The sequence below is a fragment of the Limulus polyphemus genome, unplaced genomic scaffold, assembly GCF_000517525.1.
Source record: "Limulus polyphemus unplaced genomic scaffold, Limulus_polyphemus-2.1.2 Scaffold179, whole genome shotgun sequence".
Lineage (NCBI taxonomy): Eukaryota > Metazoa > Arthropoda > Merostomata > Xiphosura > Limulidae > Limulus > Limulus polyphemus.
The window spans coordinates 38,590-55,654 of NW_013665789.1; positions in this window are offsets into that span (position 1 = coordinate 38,590).

The window sequence follows — 17,065 nt, forward strand, 5'->3', positions numbered from 1 at the left end:
CTGTTTACATAACTGATGTAATATCTGTTTAACCTGGGCAAGAGGTGATTTTTCAAGTTTAAGTTTTAAAGGAAATATAGAAGACTTCGAAACGCGTGGGAAAACGTTATTTTATGTTTCGTCCCAAATGCAACAGAAAAATGAAACATTACTTCAAAAGCAACTGGATAAATTGAATCAATTGAAAAAAAAATGTAAACATCTAAAGAGCATTCTGATGAAGTAATATTTAATATTTTATGACCATGTAGCGATGGATTCGAGGTTAGCATCGTCACTTACCAATTTGTTTCTGTGTTTCCATGAAAAAGATAGGTTTAAACCTATGTGCTATCGTAGGTATTTATGATAATTTTGCCTTATTTGATTGTTCTAAATATATAAATCAGTCCTAGGAAGATCTCAATAGTCGATATGGTAGTAAAACATTTACTACACGCATTTAAGAAAAATTTAGTTAAGATCTTCACTCATCCTGTTTACTAGATTACCAGCACATAGCAATATTTACTTACGGAACTTGATAAGATCGAGAATTTTTTAAAGAAAAAGAAGATTTTCCTAAAAGTATCATAGACAACATCATATATGATTTTTTTGGGAAATTCAATACCTCTAAACAACTAAATTCGAATGTCGCAAAACAACTTGCAGCAATAATATTGCCATGTATTGGCTAACATGCATTGTTAATGAAAAACAACTACATACGTTTATATACATATATATTATATGTGTGTGTGTGTGTGTGTGTAAATTGTTTTTATAGAGCGTATCAACAAATATACTTAGGAGTTATATGTAAATCTGGATGTAGTATAATTACAAATAATGTTAAAAACATCGCCTCTGATATAATACAATGTTGTTTTTGAATTTAAACGTCCTATATTCAGTTCTAGATATATTGGATATACCATCAGATACATTAAAGCACATACTATTCACTTCTGGGTATTTTGGATTTACCACCAGATATTTTAAGACAGGAGCTTTCCTGGCTAGAAACCAATCTAGCATAAGAGATCATGTTACTCGCGAATGTGACGTGGGGATACACAGAACAGCTGCAACTAAATGAAACTGTCACTGCGATCACTTTTTACTGGGATTATAATTGCATGGTGTATGTGGTGTGCCGTTAAATCAGCATTATTTTGTCTGGAAACCCGTGGTCATATCCACAGTACAGTAAGAGCAGGCTGTTTGTTTCACTACGAGGATTTAACCTCGAATTATGTTGTTATAAGCTACTAAGCTTGCCACTGAGTCAATAGGGGACAGTAAGAACGGAAAGAGAAACTTTTTACTACATTAAGTAAAAAAAACATTCGAGACAGATTTAAATATTCATATTTTAAGCTTATACAGTTCTTTGCGATATAAAATTTGAATTAGTATTTTAGAGACGTAAGGTAAACATTATATTTCAGTATGTCTTTGGCAAGTATAATAGCATCTGAAAACAAGATGCGTAGATTGCTCCACGTGCACGTTACAACTTGTTGCTACATTCCGATAAGTATGCATAGTCTAAATACACATAAAAGAAACCGTTAACACGTGTAAATTATAATTATTACTGCCCCCACTAGCACAGCGGTGTGTTTGCCGACTTACAATGCTAGAAACCTGGTTTCAGTACCCTTGGTGGGCAGAGCACAGATAGCCCATTGTGTTGCTTTGTTTGTGCTTAATTTCAAACAAACAATAATTATTACTTTTATAAACAACATGTAAAGAAAAATGTATAGCTTTGTACTGAAGAACGGGTAGAAAAAATGGATTTTGACATATAACGCATTAGAATCTGTAAATATTTACTATAGTATCCATGCAGTATATAGAACTTGTGTATCTTTTGATATTGTTCAGTAGAACGCGTAGATATTTATTTATAAAACAGTACAAAACGTGTATCTTTTCATATAATTTATTGATATACCAGTAAAACACGTGGATCTTTCGTATAATCCATTAGAACGTAGAGATTATAACTATGATTGGTAGAACACGTGGATCTTTCAGTTCTACCGATCATAGTAAACATCTTTACGTTCTACTGGATTATAATAATGGATTATACAAAAGATCCACGTGTTCTACCAATCATAGTTATAATCTCTACGTTCTAATGGATTATACGAAAGATCCACATGTTTTACCGATCATAGTAATCATCTCTACGTTCTACTGGATTATACGAAAGATCCACGTCAAAAGATCCACGTGTTCTACCGAACATAATAATCATCTCTACGTTGTTCTACCGATCATAGTAAACATCTTTACGTTCTACTGGATTATAACGTGGATCTTTCATATAATCCAGTAGAACGTAAAGATGTTTACTATGATCGTAGAACACGTGGATCTTTCATATAATCCAGTAGAACGTAAAGATGTTTACTATGATCGTAGAACACGTGAATCTTTCGTATAATCCAGTAGAATATAAAGATATTTACTATGACCGGTAGAACACGTGGATCTTTTATGTAATCTATAGAACATATAGATGTTTACTATGATCGGTAGAACATGTGGGCGTTACGGTATAATCCTGTAGAATGTGTACATAGTTATAAATAAGTTTGAAGAGTTTCATAACGTTACTGATAAGCCAGTAGAAACTGTAACGTTTTTTAGTAAGCTGGTATAAAAATGGATCTTTTCTAATGCCCATAGAGCACGTGGATATTTTTGGTTAATCAACGCTTAAACTATTCATAGTTTGAATATGTAGATCGTGGTGATAACTAATTAAAGGATAGAACAGATGAATGTTTCATTATAAACAAGGTGATAAAATATTAGATCTTGTGGATACAAATTGTTCAAATATATAAATATTTTTACATCAACCGGTAAAATTGTAATTTTTATGATGCTGTAAAACGTGCAGATCATTCATAGTAATTAAATAGAACTTTATTTTTTCACTGATATAACCGAAAATATGCAAGTGGTTTCTTATAACATGGAGAATTTTCCTTGTGATAAAAACATGCTGACGGCACACTTAAGAAGAACATGTGAATAGTTCATGAAATAACGATAAAAGATGAAAACTAACAGAACGACTGAAACATACAACACGTGGACTTATCTCTGAAATTCACTACAAAGTCTATAAGAACTATGAAACGTCCACCTCTTCAACGTTTTAAGAGCTTATCGATATTTTTATCCAGAGCAGCTTTTGAATGTTCTTTTTCATGTCTTTAAAAAACAAAGTTATCTTGTATTTCATTCAAATATTCATCAAACGCGTGTTATATTCAAGACTTTTATGCCTGTATGTTTGTAAGGCAGTTAAGCATTAAAAACGTATATTTTCTAATATAATTCGATAAAATGGGTATTAATAATAGAGAAAAAATTCGTGAGTTTGCCCACGTTGAAGCATGGTATATGAAATGTTTTAATGGAGTACCTGGTTTTAAGAAAATAATGCAAAAAATCTGTTGCGATCATGCTTAAAAAATTACCATTTAACAAACAAATTAATCAAAAATTAGTTAATGTCACTTGTGGGTTCAAGAAAAACACCTAACAGCACATTGAAACTATGTCGCTGTATAATTTGCTTGAAAATATTTGATCTTACTAAAATACAGTGACTTTAGCTACTAATATAAATAATTAACGTAACTGAAGAGTTTGTTTATTTCTTTAGGAGATTCTTCAAAGCCTATCTGCATCAATCATCCATTTTGAACTGACAGACTAGATGGAAAGCAGCTAGCCAATAACACATACTGTCAACTTTTGAGCTATCCTAATCGAATAACGGGATTCGACCGCCACTCTTATAACGCACTCACGGCCCCAAAGTACGGAACGCAATTTTATGGTAATGACACGTGAACCGTAGACTCTCAGATTGACACTTAAGCACGCTAAACACTTGGGTCATTTAAACTTCAAAGTGCATTTAACAAAATCGAAGAAGTGGATGATTTCGATCTCAAGACTTGTTGTAGCGTTTGATGAAGAAGTGGGTGATTTCGATCTCAAGACTTGTTGTAGCGTTTGATGAAGAAGTGGGTGATTTCGATCTCAAGACTTGTTGTAGCGTTTGACGAAGAAGTGGGTGATTTCGATCTCAAGACTTGTTGTAGCGTTTGATGAAGAAGTTGATGATTTCGATCTCAAGACTTGTTGTAGCGTTTGATAAATCATGCTTTATTCATCTCATTACAATATTCAATGTTTAATAAAGTATCTCTCTTTCATATTCTGCATGATATATCATATGTTTGTAACCAACCCTAATTTAACTTTTCATGATTGTCACTACTCAAGAATCGCGAGTTACCGTTTTGTTTTCTGTTAATAAAGTTTCGTTTCCTCTGTGTTTTCCATTTCTGTTGCCCCCCCCCCCAGTGGCACAGCGGTATGTCTGCGGAGTTACAACGCTAGAATCCGGGTTTCGATACCCGTGGTGGGCAGAGCACAGACAACCCACTGTGTAGCTTTGTGCTTAATTGCAAACAAACCATTTCTGTTTTTTAGCATGTTGTCTGTTGTTTATTTCTAATTCCTCCCTTGGTAATAAAGGTTTTCGGAACTAATTGTCAGAATTTCGCTCAAAGCTATCTGCGCTAGCTGTCCCTAATTTAGAGGTAACAGAGTAGAGAGAAGGCAGTTAGTCAACATCACCCACAGCCAGCTATTGCGTTTCTCTTTACTAATGAAAAATGGGATTGACCGTCATATTATAACTCCTTCACTTCTGAAAGTGTGAACATATTCAGTGACTAGATTCGAACCCGCGACCGCAAATTGCGAGTCGAACACCCTAAACCTAAACCAGGCCTTGTTTCTTTTTTGAAAGGTGTTCTGTTCTCTGTTACTCGTTTTATAGTGAATTTCATAAAAATGTTATTAGTTAATGGAGTTATGTTTATCACTCTCTTTCCTCTTTTTTTTTTTTTTGCAAGCTGTATTCTGGTTGAATTGTTATTTCCTGTTACATAGTAGTTTCTGTTCCAAATAAATCTAACATCTTCAAAACCACTTTTATCGTATTCTTGCATATATTCTGAGAGTTGATAGAACTTTAAAGGGACTATGCCTATTCCACCTCCCGTGCTGCTCTTGGAACTACTTCCTTCACCGTTTATCAAGCCCACTCTGATATCCATGGTTGAGACAATTGCCCGATACAGTAACAAGCTTCTGTGAAGGATAGTAAGGCCAACCTTAAACTACACATCTTGGCAAGATTTTCATAGATTTCCCACTTCAAACCAAAAACACAAAAGTACATTGGAATTGCATTAGGCCACTTAGCAAGGGAATGATATATTTTCGATATCCTTAGTCACATTTAACATGAAACAATTGTTTATCTTAAGATGTGGCTGGAAGCTTCGCAGCTTTTTGCTTTTAAGCCTTTGTGTAATTATTGTAATGTAATTATTGTGTATTAGCTTGTTATCGGTACTTGGAGATATGCCCAGCTTCATTCCTATGGCTTATTTAACTGAGAAAGCTCTCTTTAGTAACGATATCTTTTACAACTTTGAATTTGGTCGCTTTCCCGTTGTAAACGCTCCGCTTTGTGGTTTGTGTCTACTTTCATGGAGAAGAGAGAGGGCGCTTTTTTTAAAATGTTATGTTGTATGGCTCTACCTCACTTAAGAATCTCTCTATCAGTGGCGGCACTGCACTCTCAAATCGTCATGAACCATATATGTAGGTACCAAACACGTCTACCGTGGCAACACGCAACTGAGTTAGCATATGCAAATCTTTCATATATTTTCCCTTTATATTCCATTATTTGTGAGTGTATTGTATTGGAGCTAGCTTGGGAAATTTATATCGATCTGGCGAATGGATTGTGTCAGAAAAAAACATTCTATATGTGAGCACTTTTTAAGTTGAATGACCGGGGTGATGTTACATAATAAAAAATGCAGATGTCTAGCCAAGTTTGGGAACAATTTAGGGTACAATTTTAGAACTCCAAAAAATTTTAGTTACTAGCAAAGCAAATTAGCACAGTTTTTCTAAAAGTGAAGTTATGTAACATTATCGTTACTATAAAGTAGTTTATATCTTTATGTCTGTCTACCAAACATTTTCCAGCTCTCCGACCTCTGATCACCAAAAAACCTTTAAAATAGTTCTTGCGTATGTCCTAGAGCAATTCTAAAACACCTTGCTTTATTCATTTTTTTATCATTACGAGTTCGACAGCCATTTGAATTTTCCCCCTTGCTGCTTTTACGAATGACGCACGCGCACGCTGTCCCGCCATCCACATGAAGCCAAACAAATAAAAATCACGCATGGCTAGATTGAGTGTCTTTCCAAGTACTAATTTAATAAAATTGATGACCAAAATCAAAGCAAAGTTTCTTGTCTTGATACAATGTTTTTTTTTTTTGCTTCATTGCTGCTCTTGATTCGTAGAAATTCAGTTTGTTTGTTGGCATTTAAACAAAGAGCTACACAAAAAGCTGATTTTTGGCGTTATAGGTCCTTAAGTTTAAAGCTGAGTCACTGGGAGGGGGGGGGCGTATATTATCGGAATGTTTATGAAAGTAAGTATTATTCAACTGTTATAAAAGACACGTCAAGATGACGGGAAACCAAAGACTGCCAAATTTGAATCTTCCAATATACATTTACAACTTTGCCGCCCGTAAACAGACATGAAAAATAAAGGACCTTCTAGCTTCGAAAAACCAAATCCTATCATGAGCAATATCTACCTTTACCTAAAGAGTGTCTCTTCCCAGCATCGATCCTTGTCCCAGCATTCATTGATCACAGTTATTTTCTTATCACATCAATTGCATTATTGCAATAGTTCTCTTAAAACCACATTTCTTGTAAATACTCAATCATCGTTCAAAAACTTCTCGTTATAAGAAACGGCAAATTAATTTCACTCGGTACTAAATAAATCCTTGGTATAAAAACTCTCTCCTTGACAGGCTTTTACATAGCAGAAAAAGTACCGAAATTTAGGAGCTATTTACGTCTATGTTAGCGATTGAATTCAACTTAAATGGGAACTGGCAATGAAAAGAGGAAGTATTATAAGGAAAAAGTGGATTTAGACTCGTGCAACGCACGAAATTCGAATAAATCGAGCGTGACCGACCAACCGACACTTGGCTTTTATGATTATGATACTGTATGATTGTTGTATTTTCAGTGCGTAAGGAAAGCGGTGATATATAATGAATAGAAGGTAGGTAGCTTAAGGGGAGGTCTGTTGATTTTTAACTAGTTTTGTCGAACATTCGTGCTATTCTGTTATAACCGTATTTGTAGGTGTTTGAGCTAGACGATAACCAAATGACTTCCACAAGACTCAAGGACTTTTGCGGTTAAAGAAGTTACGTTAACCAGCTTCGCTGCTGTTGGGTTATTTAAAATAAAACGGAAATACCAGTCAAAATGCTTCAAAATTGTGCGTGTTTTCCAGGATTTCTACTGAATTTTCTTGATTGCGGTTTCTGTATTAAACTAAATTGAAAGACACGTTCTTAAAATCCTTATGAAGCCAATGATTTTTGTCAGGTCATTAAGAGAAAAATAACGTTAATTAATTACCATTATTTTGAAGGCTACTTTATGAACCTGACTGCAATGTGAAATATCAAAGACTTTAAAAAAATTGCCAACAATGTGAGATCTTCAATATATTACAATGACTCATTAGTAGATGGCATTGTGTATCATTTTGTACATGTAAGTTTGATGCTGTGAATAATAAATTATCTTGATAGGTTTAACAATAAAATTTCCATATTAGTATATTCTCTCTCTCTCTGCAAAGACTATTTAAAACGATAAAATTGGTCTGAAACTTAAGAATTAAAAGAGGTATCAGTTTTGTTTATTATGCTATATTAAATGAAATCATGAGTTTTTGTACAAATCTCGGTTATTTATTTATTTAACTTTAAGTTTCAACTTCTGTTCATTAGTTATCATTGTCAAACTAACGTTTATTCAAAGACTTTAGGTTAAAAAAAAGACAATTTACAAACAAACAGAAACCATTAAAACTAACCCAATATCAAACATATAAGAAAACAGAAAATTTGAAAACGCAACAAAATGCCTCTCTAATGCCTAATCAGAAACCTTTGATGTATTAATTTTACAATGTAAAATACTATTTAGAAAAACGTTTAGTTAATGTTTCATATATATCAGCACGAAAACTTTACCAAAAAATAAACTAGAAAAGATGTTTGTACAAATCTGTTTTCATGTTATGCTGCTAATCAAGTGATGACTCTAGAAACTTCGTCAATTAACAATAAAGGAGAAAAGCAGATATTCGCTCGATAGTTTCTTTCAACGCACTAAACATGTTCTCGTTCAGCTGGTGTTTGTTCTCAAAGTTCTAACTAGTTTACAGAGCTAGTGACAATTGGAGTAGTTGATGTAATAAGCAACTCGGGGTAGCATTAATGCACTAGATGGGAAGTCACTAAACAAAAGCAATTTCCTTTAACAAACTTAAAGAGGACGAGAATGACAGGTCGTGGACACGCGCGAATCTGTTCGTAGAGTCGAGGCGGAGCCATTAACCGAGACAAATCACATTCGCTAATCAAATTGCGGGTTACACGCCTTAACCCAAAGCAATCAACGTCTCCTGCCGTGTTTATAGGGGCACGTGCCTTACGCCGTGCTAGCTACGTGTGATGCTAACACTCTATTGAGTTTGTCACGCGCGCTGGCTCCAGTGATTTTGCCATTTCGAAAGAGAACGACTTGCAAAGCTAAGCTGCTAACGCGTCTAGTTAGACTTGTCAACGTGATTGTTTCTCGATAAGTTTTAACTGGAACCACGGGGAGGCATGATGAACAGGTCAAAGGATACACGTTAATGAGGAAGGCGTGCTTAGGGCGCGTTGTTTGTCTTGAAGAAGTTTGACAACATATGTAATTGTTTAGATGACCGTCTAAAAGTCTTGTCATACAGAGTTACCACACTTAATCTTTTTATGTCTATTGAACTGTATTCAAAGTTCTAATAGGCATACTTACAGTTAATATGGAGGAAATCTGTTGCCTCGGGCTATGTTTTTACAATTACCTTAAAAACAGAGACCGTCAAATAAATAAAACAAGAACGCAAAAATACATTCTATCTTTGAGAAAAACTAAGTTGACATTTTTATTGGAGACTTTCGTGTGTTATTTTTCCTTTCTAAAGATTAAAAAATAATATTTAATACTAATATCAGAATAAGGTGTAATGAGGAAAGCACCTGTGGCTTCAGGTTTTCTTCTCTGTAATAACAGTTGGAAAACACGAATAGCTTAACTTTTTCATTCTCTATTATGATGAAAGAAATATCACTAAAATAATGAATTAATAATTTTATATTTTTACTATAACACAATCTGCCCACCATGTACAAGATTGAAGAAAAAACGCTTCTTAGAAACGACAATAATACAATTTTCCCATTAACTGTAGTTTTTTAAAATGATCTCGCTTGAAAAGTGAATGCACTGAGGAATAAGTAAAATAAATTTAATTAGCAACAACTTCATTAATACTGAAAGTTTAGCTTCTTTGAATTTTGATTAAAATGTATTAAATTAAATCATTTCAGAATTCATATATATTGATATTTTATCTGTGTTCATGAGCTAACAGACTTCCTAAGACTCGAGAAACGTACTTTGTATCGATGTCACAGGGAAATCTGTTTGAAATATCTCATCACCCGAGAAAGGTGATAATAATTTGGAGATTATTTTTTTCTTCGGTGACCTTAATCTGTTGAGATCTGGCTTTCGATTCATAGAACTGAATGTTACAGGTTTTATTTGTGACACACGCGTTTAATCAATAAAGTATGCACATCCGTAGACAAAATAGTATGTTTAGTTACAAAAGATAAATCTGAAATGCTATTTCTATATACCTCTATTTTGAAATCCGCAAGAGACTAACTAAAAGGGATGTGGTAAAAAACATATCTGCAGCCAAGCGTTGTTTTATTACAGTGTTTCGAACTAACGAATTTATTTTTCCTGCTTCGTAGATTTCTTTCACAACGTTACGTTTTATCACTCAAACAGATTGAAAAATGGATTTTTTTCTGGAAGAGTTTCACTCTTTTCCTCGTCATTTTCCAGCATTAGGTATCGCTATCAGTAGACAGTTTAAAACTCAATTTTATACCGAGCTTTTATCAAAGCTACTTATAGCGACACGTGATGTATGTATTATATTGAGATTTGCTTTTTTGTTTGTTTGTAGTTAAGCACAAAGCTACACAAAGGGCTATCTGTGCTCTGCCCACCACGGGTATCGAAACCCGGTTTCTAGCGTTGTAAGTCCCCAAGCACCAATGTACCAATCAAGCTTCTCCTTTATCCGTACCCCCCCCCCTCCCAAGAAAAAAAAACGTTAGGACTCGCGCCCTCGGTGCCTGGGCACGTGTGCCAAATTTGGTTCCTTTGACTTGAGTGGAGGTATGGACACAGTTTCAAAAATAGCACTCCTAAATCCCGAGTAGGCCAGGTTATAAAACTGATACTCCTAGGCTTTCAACATGTCAGGATAGCTTTCCCGAGGCGTATTAACCCCCGTGGTAGAGGTTCTACAAGTTGTAGATAAGGAAGGCCCTTCCCCAGGGTCATCCGATTGTGCTTGAGAAATTTGATCCTATTACCTTCAAAACAATGGGAGGAATCCGCGGGAAAACAAATTCACAGACACACACAACATAAGATTATGTTAACGCCGTGACATGTGTTGTTGTATGGAAAAACTACAAATAAATTTGATCTTATTAGCTTCAAAACAATGGGAGGAATCCGCGGGAAAACAAATTCACAGACACACACAACATAAGATTATGTTAACGCCGTGAGATGTGTTGTTGTATGGAAATACTACAAATAATGAAATATGTAAATAATAGTACAGATTAATCTGAGGATGGTTTGTAATGTATGAAACATTAGCGAATTACATGTACTTATTTGGTTAAATCAGGAAGAGAAACTTTTATTTATTATTTTTTATAAACGTTCTCTTTAAATAGATAGTGACAACGTTGTACAAATAGCCAAATATTTCCAAACGTGGCCTGATGGTTAGGGCGCTCGACTCGCAATCTTTGGGTCGCGGGTTCGAATATCCGTCACACCGAACATGTTGGCCCTTTCTGCTGTGGAGGCGTTATAGTGTAATGGTCAATCCCACTATTCGTTGGTAAAAGAGTAGCCCAAGAGTTGGCGGTGGTGGTGTCGACTAGTTGCCTTCCCCGCTAGTCTATCACTGCTAAATTAGTGACAGTGATAGCGTAGATAACCTTGAGGAGTTTTGTGCGAAATTCAATAAACAATCAAAATCATGCCGATATTTTCAAGAACAATTTTAAAGCACATTTGGCCAAAGAACCTTTAGTGCTCCAGCGTTCCACACGAGACATCTCATAACCACCTTTTTTAAGCGTGGTCTCGGCACTTCAGAAATTAATCCTCTTGGTGATACTAAATTATTAAATGATCAAATTATCCGACCAGCAACAGTACGTTCTTTAACTTATCCGACTAGCAACAGTCCGTTCTTAAGACTACTATAAATAAAGAAAAAGCGGTGAGGACTAAAACAAAGAGAGGGTGGGACGAAAAATTGATTTTCAAACTTTGAACTGAACATCATAATTGATTAATTATTTAAATAGAATGTTTTTTTTTGTTTTTTCCTCTTGTGAAGTAATTCTAATTCTTTAAAAATAATGTGAGTTTCGACACGATAGTTACATAATAAACCTTTAATGCAAAGATACTATGACTTTTATCTGACTATTTAACATATATAGTGCGTCTTGAAACAATAAAACCATATTTTAATTAAAGAGATTCTGTATAGAGCTGCTTTTTCCAGATTTAAACCGTCATCTTAGCATTAAAGGTGTTTACTCGAAATACTTAAAAATTCGTTAGATAGTTTCTTTGTTTTTGAAAACGTTTTTTTCTTCTTCCAATTCTTTGTCAATTTTCCCAAATCAATTCCCATGCCATACAAACGGTTAAAAAAAGAGAGGGACTTTTTATGTGCCAGAAACGCTAACCCGTCAGTGCTCTTATCAGAGCAAATTGCTATAAGATGAGCCTATAAGTTGCCTAAATGTTTTTACCATTTACGACAGCAGTCAGACGCCGATGGCACTCCAATCACGAAAAGAGAGAGTCCATACTATTTCGCTTAAGCCTCTTTCTCTCTCCTGAACAGCCATCACACTCTAGCCGTAATTCAGTCGCTGGGTAATTTGCTCCAGAAAACGGCTCTAGGCGAGCTTTCCGATTTACAGAAAGTAGCAAATCACACATATTTATATAAATAGCTAGTGCACGATGTTTACACAAGCTCACGTCCTCCAGTCAGACTTTTCCGGCAAAAAGCCATCGTGATTGTCTCATGTGCCAGTTTAATGGTTGAACATCGGTGAAAAAAGACAGAAATGGACAGGATTCAAGTTTAATGGCTACAATTTTCCAGCCTGAGCTTACAGGGAAATAGATTCATTCCCATAAAGTTTCAACTTTGCCATCTTTTAGTTCTAGATCAGATCTATTTGGCCTCACAAGCCGACCAATAACAATTGCTCGTTTTCATTGTCGTATACTTCCACGCGTTACATTGATAGCCGGATTAACAACATTCACTTCCGTAATAAAACTGGTATGACAAAATTATCAATCTAACTGTTTCTAACAAACGTCTAGATCATTAAAATTGTTTTATTTCATATATACGAATGACTTTACGAACAATGATCAATTTCAAAGATGTAAACTTTAATTTAGCAAATAAAAAAGTTCAAGCTCTTTCTCCAATGTATCTTTAAAATTAGTTATATATGTATGAACTCAAACAAAGATCAAAAGATCGATAATCAGACAAGAAGTGTTTAAAAATATAATAAGCCTAATACTAATGTCTAATGACAAGTATATTTATTTAGGTTTTTTGTTGCTATTGTAATATCTGCATCAGTATATATTTCTGAAAACTGTATACTTAAAGGTAAGAAATTGGTCACTTGTAACCATTAGGTGGCAGTGTTACTAAACTACACACACACATATATGTATGTATATATCCAGTCCGAAAAATTCGCATTTTAAAACATTCCAAGTATTAAAAGTCCCGTATTATACACATTTGATATATATATATATATATATATATTATCACAGAGCTTTCTATCAATGATAATGCTCTTGTAACCTTTAAACGAATCTAAGAAACAACTTCCTATTGAAATTATTAATCTTTAAACTTCAAACAACATTGACATATATAAAATAACAGTAATAAACATCATAATTCTTTTTGTACTTGTTTTCTCTTTAGTTTTACCAATGTACAACTAAATTGTTAAAACAAGTAGAGATTTTTAAAAGACCTAAACTAAACTGAAAAAGTTCTTCAGAATTTTGTCATATTTTAATGTTTATGACATTTCTTATTATAGATACTTTTAATAATCATTAATACTAGAGTAATTACGGTAATTACTATCGTTAATGTCTTAATGTGTATTAATCTCGTTGTTTTTTGTTTTTAGTTTGTACGACAACCTTATTCCAAGTTTACGAGTCGAGAAGGCAATGTCAGAGTTTTAAGCTGAATATCTCGTAATATAGAAGGATTTCAGACGTTTTCCCAAAGAGATACGAATTAATATTATCTGAGGACCTAGGTCCTAAACATTCTGAGACCCCCAACAAAATAAAAATTCAAAAATTGTTACAGTGTCTTTATGGTGTATTCTTCTTTCTTGTTTATAAATATAAATATAATTCTTGGGATGGCTAATCTATAGATCGACCATAGTCATAACTACACAAGCACAAGTGAGCGCATGGTAACTGACGTGACTTTCACAAACAACACAGTCATAACAGTGGCTGATGTCTACTGTTCCCCAAACAACACAGTCATTACAGTGGCCGGTATCTACTGTTCTCCGACGAGAATATTAGGTACAAATCTATTGGGAAATATTGTTAAACATGGTACAAAATATATAGTGGTAGGGGATCTCAATAGCAAACACAAACATTTTTGATCTAATATTACTACCGCAAATGGCAATAGACTACTCAACTTTCTAAATAACAGCAATTCTGTGCTAATAAATGATTATACGCCTACACATTGTTGTATGGTAACATGTGATATTCTTGATTTATGTATAACATCAGATGACTTAAGCCTAAAATGTGTAAAATTTCTGTAGGCCAAGATTTAGATAGTGATCACTTCCCGTTATGGAGTATCTTCGATCTCACCTCCCACCAAATAAACTAATCATTCATCAAAATTATAACTATAGTAAAGCCGATTGGCTAAAATACAAAATATTGATGAACTATTACCAAGTTCAATTAAGATAAGTGCCTCGCGAGCCGTCCGAAATAGGCAAATATAGTCAAAAGATAGCTGATTGCATTACAAAAGCTGCAAAAATTGCAATACCAAAACACAAACAGCACACACGAGCAAACACCCCAAAATCACACACAAACATAATAATATGATTAAAGAGGGACGCAGACTACGAAGATTATATATCAACACAAGAGATATAAATATAAAACCACAAATCAACGCACTCAGAAACAAAATAAGAAATGAAATCAAACACTTAAAATAAGAAAGCTGAGACTCATTCTGTTACAAACTAAATGAACAGGACGACCCCAAATACTTTTGGAAACACTTAAAAAGATACAAAACCACAAATCATCAAAAACTTACTCAACACTAGTTTAGGGTAACGAAACCGCATATACTAACACACAAAAACAGAAGTATTCAAACAACACCTCCCCAACATCTTTAAAACACAAAACGACCCCGATATGGACGAACACCACCAAAACTACGTAAATAATATAATTGAACAAAATGAAGATATCTTCGCCCAATTTTTCCATTAAGCCCACCAAACCACACAACCGTAACAAGAAGTAAAGACATACGGGCGTAAACATCACAAGTGAAATAACAACGACCCAGAGCTTATTAGCAATAAAACGTATCAAAAACAAAGCATCTGGGGAAGATGGCATATTGCTAAAAAAAAAGGCATTCACCTATTGATCGAACGTTAAAGGCACTTTTCAATCTCTCCCTAACATCAGGGTATATCCCGTCTCTTGGAAGCAAGCGAATATTCTCGAGTAAACCACAGAGTTACAGACCAATCATCCTGACCAGCTGCGTAAGCAAAATTCTCGAAAGAGTAATAAGTAACAGATTAAATATACATCTGGAAAGAAATTAAAAATTACCAGAAGAGCAAAACGATTTCAGGAAATTTCGATAAAAAATGGATCATTTAATTGGACTAACCGTAATATATAGCTTTAAGAAAAAAGAGAAGGCTTTAGATACAATCTGACCCTCATTTCTAAGGTTCGGGTTGTTACACTACCGCTATCAAATTTCCTAGATAATAGAAAATGTCGAGTAAATGCTAAAAGCACCTACTCAGATAGGTGTCCAACAAGGAGGAGGAGTTAGCCTCATACTCTTCATCATGTGTGAAGCGACACGCCCGATATAAATTCCTGTTATACTTCGCAATTTGCGGATGTTGTAGCAATTTGGAAGAGTTCCCACACGTCCTCCATAGCAACCACAAACGTACAACCTGCATTAGACGATATAACAGAATACCGTCAAAGGAAAATAATAAAAATTAGTAACAAACACAGATACTAGAGCTTACAAAGTTCAAAAAAAAGCTCCTTAAAAACAGTCTCGAAATTTATCTTCATGAAATTCTTCTCCAGACTGCTACATCAGCAAAATTTCAAACAAAATCTGGAAACGAGTGAATCAGGTCAGAAGTCTGTCTGGAAATATTACAGGCACATCAGCCAACAATGAAATAAAATTCTACAGACAGTATATACGGCCGGTAGTCGAGTATGCTTGCCCGGCATGGATTAATGTAGCACAAAGTAAAATCAAAACCAAACTGCAAACATTACAAAAATGTATCCAAACTAGTGCACATAAAGTCTCACGCACAACAAGCTCACATTTCTTACACAACCACTCTATGACAGACTTCTAAACAAATCATTCACTTACTTCCGGAAAAAACTTACGTAAAAATTAATTATTACACTCACGTGATCGCTATATCATACATATGAAAATGAGCTTAAATACCTCTGAACCCTAAATATGTACTATAAGTATAGCAATCAGCCACCTACTGCTAGACTTACTTAACATATCATTTGTGTAGTATACATGTTATGTATTAAAAAGGGTGTTTACGTCATTACATACTAGAGTTAGTACAAAATGAGTAAGCACTTGATTATTGAGACTGTTGGTAATATGTGAGACTGATAACATACTGAATGAAGCAAAGTGTATACCATCGCAAATGCTAAACGTTGAACATAAATGGACATGGCCCTGATAGAGGTGTTGTATTCACGCTATGGTGACGTTACATGAAAGCAACACCCTCATTTATGAAATGTTCAATATTTAACAATGCTACTAAAATACCAGTGCAGGTGGGAGGAAGAGGTGGAAACATCAAACCTGACCCTCCCAGATCCTGGTAAAAAAAGGGGTTCCTGAGTGTGAGATCCTATGCCTGGGTCTAGTGGGCTTAGCGGTAAATTCGTCACTGTTTCCAAATAAGGTTACTTGTATTTCAAATGGAGCTGAGAATGCTTACAGACATTATTACTTTGTGAGAAAAATAATTTACATCAGACATTCTAAAAACCGCCCTCTGTAATTTATATATATTCACATAGACCTATAGAAAGTTTTCAGTCACGTCTTAATAAGTAAAGAAGAAGATAACTGAAAATGTTTATAAAACAAGTATCAATTTTAAAGATCCATTTAATATTCGTTCAGTGCAAATCGTAAACATCACATATTTCCGTATTATCCTCTTTCAAAATGGCATAATGTTCTGGAGATAGCGCGAGTGACAATTTTATTTGAAGATTTGTTTTGAATTTCGCGCAAAGCTACACGAGGGCTATCTGCGCTAGCCGTCCC